General features: G+C 40.1%; 1 pseudogene; it reads left to right on the top strand.

The window, feature by feature from the left end:
- Nucleotides 1-1,290: 1,290 nt before the first annotated feature.
- On the top strand, nt 1,291-4,521 carry LOC112396588 (serine/threonine-protein kinase PAK 1 pseudogene; annotated as a pseudogene).
- The last annotated feature ends 3,069 nt before the right edge of the window (nt 4,522-7,590 follow it).

The following is a 7,590-nucleotide window of genomic DNA, read 5'->3' as shown; positions in this document are numbered from 1 at the left end:
ATGGGAGCACATGTATATGTATAGCTGATTCACTTTGTTATAAATCAGAAACTAACACACCATTGTAAAGCAATTATACCCCAATAAAGATGTTAAAAAAAAAAAAAAACTTCTGGCTTTATTAATAATCAAAGACATGAACTAAAAGCAACTGTGAAATGGACTTCCCTGGCGGTCCAGTGGTTAAGACTCCGCGCTTCCACTGCAGGTAGCGCAAGCTCTATCCCTGGTTGGGGAACTAGGATCCCTCATGCTGTGTGGCCAAAAAATTAAAAAAAAAAAAAAATTCTACTAAAAACATACCAAACACAACTGTGAAATATAATTTCCACATCTATAAAGTTGTGAAAGATTGAAATGACCCATTATTGTAGGAAGTGAAGGAAAACAGACCCTCTAATTTACTGTGGGTATATAAATCAATACAACTTTTCTACAAGGCAATTTGACACACTTTATCAAAATATAAAATGTATACAGCTTTTGACCCACCAATCTCAATTCTAGAATTTATTGTAAGGAGTAATTGCACAAATGCAAAATGTATCTGTTAGGATGTCCATTTCTTGTTTTCTTTATTTTAGCCCCCTCCCAATCCATTAATATGGGACTAGACAGAAAAATTAAGATACAATCCTATGGTGGAATACTCTGTGGCCATTAAAATTAATATATGTTTCTATATTAATTCATGTGAAAATATATGCACAAGATCTCTCAGTGAAAAAGATAGCATGTATAGAATAATCCTATTGATTTAAAATTGATTACTAAGCATAGTAATCTGGAATCACAGTATCTGGAAAGATAGTCACAAAATTGTTAGCAGCAGTTATCATTTTTTGGGTATTTTGGGTACTTTTATTCTTATTTGGCTTTTTCTGTGCTGTATGAATTTTTAATTTTTATTTTAATTAATTTTATTTTATTTTTGAATTTTTAAAGTGAATATGTGTAATTTTACAAAATATATATATTTTGTAGATACTTGTAAGTATAGTAATTACTTAAAGTACAGCTTTTTTGAAACATATTATAAAGGAAGAAATGAAATAGTTTATGTGAAGGTTAGAAGCAATTGTTATATAGAGAATTACAGGATTTCAGCAAATCCTTGACAGTGCAGGTAAAACTGGAACTCATGCATTTATGTCCCCGACATTAGTGATGATCGCCAATAGAGCTCGGTGGCTCTATAGTCTGTCTTCTAAACGCTGTCCTTTGAATATCAAGAGCCAATCTCATGAACTCAGATTATAGAGTTTTACCGTCACGCATAGTGTAAGGAGCATGCAGAACATGATGGATAGAAAAGACCTTTCAGACAGGAAGAGGAAAGAGAAAGTTTTACGTGATAAGAGAAAACGAGACAGATTAGCAGGGCTGCAACCTGAGAGAAGATAAGCATAATTGAATCCTGGAATAGGAATTTGATGAGCCATCATTCTCGGCCTTGGGCAAAGGAGGGTGTAGCAAGACGATAGTAAACCCAGATAGCTTGAGGGAGAATTTGAGAACATCCAGGCTTGTAATCAGCCTCATGGCTTTATCTATCATAGCTCTGGAATGATAAATTAACAAGGGCCCTGGGAGGATTCTAGAGCAATGGGCCTGAGATACAGTATTATTCAAAGCCTATGACCTTCATATGCTACTTTTTTTTTTTTTTTTTGGCTGCACCATGTGGCATACAGGATCTTAGTTCCCCAACCAGGGATGGAACCCGCAAATGGAGTCTTAACCACTGGACCACCAGGGAAGTCCTATATGCTACTAAATGGTAGAAAGCAGAGATGCTGCAAGGACTGTAAACATTCTACACCCAAATTGGAATGTGGGCATGTGTGTTTACCACACCAACAAGCAAACAATCCTTGGACCACAGCTGCGTGTCCCACAATTCAGCTCCATTCTGACACTATCTACCTGGAGACAGTGTCAGATTCCACAGGTTAAGGGTTCATTTCTACAAGACTGTCCCTCACACCAACTCTCTGCCCAGCTTAAGATGCCAGTCGCAAGTCCAGACTGTCATCTGTACTTCTGACTATAAATCAGAGGTCCCCATGCCCCCCCCACCCCGCTTGTGTTCAATTAATTTGCTAGAGCAGCACATGAAACTCGGAGAAGCATTTTACTTACTAGATTACTGGTTTATTATAAAATGATGCAATTTAAGAATAACCAGATGGAAGAAATGCATAGGGAAAGTTATGGGGAAATGGCTCGGAGAGTCCATGCCCTCTCTGAGACCACTACGCTTCTCAAATCACCTGTTCACCAACTCAGACGGTTTTTAAACCCTGTCCTTTGGGGCTTTAGTGGATGCTTCATTACACAGGCATGATTGATTCAATCATTAGTCATTGGTGATTGATTCAGCTTCCAGCCTCTAGGGAAAGGCGGGGGTGGGGTGGGGGGGGGTGGGGGGACTGAGAATTCCAACCCTCTACTCACAAGGTTGGTTCCCCGGCAACCAGCCCCACCCTTCAGTGCTCTCCCAAAGTCACCTCATTAACATAACAAGACACACCTGTATCTGCTCTCGTCAGAGGAAATGCCAAGGGTTTTAGGAGCTCTGTGCCAGAAACAGGACAAAGAACAAATACATATTTCTTATTATAAATCACAATATCACAGACTGAAAGATCAAAGTGGCTTGGGCTGGGAAAAGAAAGCTGTAGCTGGTGAAGAACTTACATCTGGAGGATTGTCCCCGCCATGGGCACAGTAGCCATCATTAGTAGTTACCATGCAGGACCAGACAGTCCTCAGCAGATGCCAGGGCTGACGACTGAGGACACACTACACTGGAGGTAGGAGAAGACCCAGAGCAGCCAGTCCAATGGAACTATAATGCAAGCTACACATACAATTTACAGTTTTCAAGCAGCCACATTAAAAAAGTTAAAAATAGGTGAAATTAATTTGAATAGTTAACATTTATTTAACCCAATATAAGCCAAAGTATTTTCATTTTAACTTGAAATCAATATAAAATATTAAGGAGATAGTTTATGTATATACTTTTGGGTACTACACCTTGGAAAGCCAGTATGTATTTTACATTTACTGCACAGCTCCATGTGGCCCATCCACATTTCCAGTGATCAGTAGCCACCCATGGCTAGTGACTATTGTGTTGGATGGCACAGATCAAGAGAATAGGAGGTAGACTAAAGGCCCTTCTTCCCGCCATCATTAATACATAGAAGCTTCCTTCTCTACTCAGCAGCAATCTTGGCAAGGAAGAGCGGGGAGAGGAGACCCCTCTGGCTGTAAGAAATGTCTTTGATAGGAAGTTAAAACTATGGATTGATTAAGAGACTTTTAACTGGAGGTAACAGTTAATTTTTTTTTTTTTTTTATAAACAAGAGAATTTTATTTCTCACAGTTCTAGAGGATGAGAAGTCCAAGATTAAGGCCCTGACAAATCCAGTGTCTGGTGCGAGCCCACTGCCTGGTTCATAAATGGCCAACTCTTTGCTGTGTCCTCACATGGTGAAAGGAACAGGGAGCTCTCTGGGGTCTCTTTTTTATTATTTTTTTTAATTGGGGTATAGTTGTTTTACAATGTTGTGTTAGTTTCTACTGTACAGTGAAGTATACAGCAGGCTCTTATTAGTTATCTATTTTATACATATTAGTGTATATATGTCAATCCCAATCTCCCAATTCATCCCAACCCCCCCCACCCCCTGTTTCCCCCCTTGGTGTCCATACATTTGTTCTCTCCATCTGTGTCTCTATTTCTGCCCTGCAAATCAGTTCACCTGTACCATTTTTCTAGATTCCACATATATGCTTTAATATACGATATTTGTTTTTCTCTTTCTGACTTACTTCACTCTGTATGACCCTCTTGAGGTCCATCCACATCTCTACAAATGACCCAATTTCGTTCCTTTTTATGGCTGAGTAGTATTCCATTGTCCTTTGACAGACATGGTAACAGAAACCTGCATGGATGAAGGCCAGATTGCAGCTGTGGGCCATGAGTGCCTGCAGGCTTTGGAGTTTCTGCATTTGAACCAAGTTATTCATAGAGACATCAAGAGCGAAAACATCCTGTTGGGAATGGATGGCTCTGTCAAGCTAACTGATTTTGGATTCTGTGCCCAGATCACCCCAGAGCAGAGCAAACGGAGCACCATGGTGGGAACACCGTACTGGATGGCACCAGAGGTTGTGACACGGAAGGCCTATGGGCCTAAGGTTGACATTGGTCCCTGGGCATCATGGCCATTGAAATGATTGAAGGGGAGCCCCCATACCTCAGTGAAAGTCCTCTGAGAGCCTTGTACCTCATCGCCACCAATGGGACCCCGGAGCTTCAGAACCCAGAGAAGCTGTCAGCTATCTTCCGAGACTTTCTGAACCTCTGTCTTGAAATGGATGTGGAGAAGAGAGGTCCAGCTAAAGAGATGCTGTAGCATCAGTTCCTGAAGATTGTCAAGCCCCTCTCCAGCCTCACTCCACTGATTGCTGCAGTAAAGGAGGCAACCAAGGACAATCACTGAAACCACATTCACCCCAGCCTCTTTGTGCCAAGGCTTCTGTGAAATAAATGCTCATTTTGAAAAAAAAAGATGTGGTATATGTACCACATCTTCTTTATCCATTCTTCTGTTGATGGACATTTAGGTTGCTTCTGTAACCTGGCTGTTGTAAATAGTGCTGCAGTGAACATTGGAGTGCATGTGACTTTTTGAATTATGGTTTTCTAATTTTATCTAGAGACTAAGTTTTTCTTCAATTATCAGTGGCAGTGGGGACTCAAAGACAAGATGAGATTATTTGAAATAAAGAAATGTATAATCTGCTGTACATCTAAGTAGTATTGGGTACATTTCAACCCATATTACAAAAGTTTGGAGAATTGTTTTTACTGTCTGGGAACCTAGACCTTATTAAGCATATTGAAAAAGTAAGTCACTATTCATCTCACTGGATTTAGGCATGGTTCTACAGCAAGTAAGGCAGTATTGCTTGAACCCTCCAGATGCTTGTAACCTAAAGCCAAGACTACATAACACTGGTCATTACAAGCAAGTCATGATCTTTGGGAATGGGGTTCCTTGCGGGACAGAAGTTTCATAACTAATATGATTTCAAACAGCACTAATGCAATGCTTTAGAAAAGCTCTTCTCTAAGCCTTTTTTACTATGGTGTTGTACCCACCAGGCTGGCTCTCTCTTCTCTGCCTTTACTTTCCATGTTCCCTGTCTCAAATACCTCTACCCTCCGCTCTGATACCTGATTCTATCCACACTTCACAAACCAATGTATGTTCTCTCCTTGCTATGAATCATGCTGGGACTTGTTCAATTTAAATAAAATTTATTGTGTGGTTCACATTAAGTGGCTTAGCTCTTAATTATATACTCTTTTGTATTATTTTCTAGTTGTTTTCTTTGTGAATTTCTCATCTCACCATTAAATTCTTGATCTACTACGGGAAGAAACTTATCTTTCTTTTATATATCTGATGCATTCAAAAAGTGCTGGGCTTGAGATTAATCCTCAAAATATACTTGTTGCTTGAATTGAATCAACTAAGTAGTCTATGATGATTCAATTTGAAAATTAAGGTAGCCAAATGCAGTCATAGAGAGATGCATTTACAAAATGGGGAGTGCTAACTGCAAACAGATAATTATATGGAATTAATATTCTGGGCATTGCAGAGACAATTTTGATTCTATCTTCTTTGAATATCCCGAGTTGAGAAAAGCTCCTGACTTATATTCTTCCAACCATTGTTCATAAAACTGTTGACCATTTCTCCTTAGCTGCAGTGAGAAAAAAAAATGATCACTATCCGTAAATGGTTCTGCTATTTGTCATTTATTTCTTCCACTAGTTCCTAAAATGTGCCCTTCCTCCTCAAGTATTTTAATATCCAAATGAGTACAGCTCTGGTAGGTATATTTCTCCTGATGAGTCCATGGGATCACTTCCAGTACTACAATGTGCACATCTTTTATCAATGACAATGGGCTGAAACTATTCACCAGGATATGAAATAAAGGCTCACTCCCAATTTCTGGCTTCACTTTTCTTTTGGCCACACCACAGAGCTTGCAAGATCTTAATTCCCCAACCAGGGATTGAACCCGGGCCAAGGCAGTGAAAGCACCAAGTCCTAACCACTGGACCACCAGGGAATTCCTGTCTTCACTTTTACCATGCTCAAGAAAAGAAAGAGTTTGGCATGCCCATGCAAATGGAGGCAAAGTAAGTAGGGCATATGATGGTGTATTACAACTGACTCATCAGGAGAAATATGCCTACCAAAGCAATATTCCATGTGTTTTACACACACACACACACACACACACACACACACACACACACATGTTTTAATATGAAATACTTCAGAGACAACAATGCTATAATACATCAGTGCTACTCAAAGCAGTGCTCAAGGAAGTATGCGTCTAATACTCTGGGGAGTCGTTTAAGTCCTTCTGGCACATTGTAAGATAATAAAGATATCTAAATAAGTTTATAGCCTCAGTTCTGATTTTGGATGACTTCACGAAACCTTGAGTTTATCATTTGTTTTTAATCATAGCCCTTTAACATTTGTCAGGCACATGGCTTTTTCTCGTTTCATCTTGAGAATTTTGATGTTGATATTCTGTCATTTAAAATCATCTTTATGCTGTTTATTTTTGTGTGTGTGCTGAAATAATAATTCTTTGACTAGAAAGGCTTGTACACTTTAGATGGGGAATTCAGTTCAAAGGGAACTGTGCTTGGTCAAAGAAATAGATACTTTAATAATTGTGATATCTATAGATCCACAGAGTTAGAACTCAGAGGCTTCAAGGAATTATTTCAAAGCTGAGTAATTCTTTTAAATGTGTTTAGTTTTTTTAAAAAAGGAATTTTTCCTTTTCAAAAAATTTTATTTATTTATTTATTTATGGTTGTGTTGGGTCTTCGTTTCTGTGCAAGGTCTTTCTCTAGTTGCGGCAAGTGGAGGCCACTCCTCATTGCGGTGCGCGCGCCTCTCACTACCGCGGCCTCTGTTGTTGTGGAGCGCAGGCTCAGTAACTGTGGCTCACGGGGCTAGCTGCGCCGCAGCATGTGGGATCTTCCCAGACGAGGGCTCGAACCCGTGTCCCCTGCACTGGCAGGCAGATTCTCAACCACTTCGCCACCAGGGAAGCCCTTAAATGTGTTTTTTAAAATATGTATTTCTTTATTTTGACTGCGCTGGGTCTTAGTTGTGGCATTCGGACTTCTTAGTTGCGGCATACATGCAGGATCTAGTTCCCTGACCAGGGATCAAACCCGGGCCCCCTGCATTGGGAGCGTGGAGTCTTACTCACTGGGTCACTAGAGAAGTCCCTAAAAGCTGAATAATTTCTTTATGTGGGTTCAACAATGGGGAATAATATGGGCTAGTAGATTAGGCAGGTAGATGGCAATGTTTTGGAGTGAAGAACTATATACAAAAAAATAGGGCTTCCCTGGTGGCATGTGAGCCATGGCCACTGATCCTGCACGTCCGGAGCCTGTGCTCCGCAACGGGAGAGGCCACAACAGTGAGAGGCCCGCGTGCCGAAAAAAAAAAAAA

Source organism: Neophocaena asiaeorientalis, unplaced genomic scaffold (genome assembly GCF_003031525.2).
Source record: "Neophocaena asiaeorientalis asiaeorientalis breed wild unplaced genomic scaffold, Neophocaena_asiaeorientalis_V1.1 scaffold57, whole genome shotgun sequence".
Classification (NCBI taxonomy): domain Eukaryota; kingdom Metazoa; phylum Chordata; class Mammalia; order Artiodactyla; family Phocoenidae; genus Neophocaena; species Neophocaena asiaeorientalis.
The sequence above is the reverse complement of the archived record's forward strand: the minus strand, read 5'-3'. Positions and strand labels throughout refer to the sequence as shown.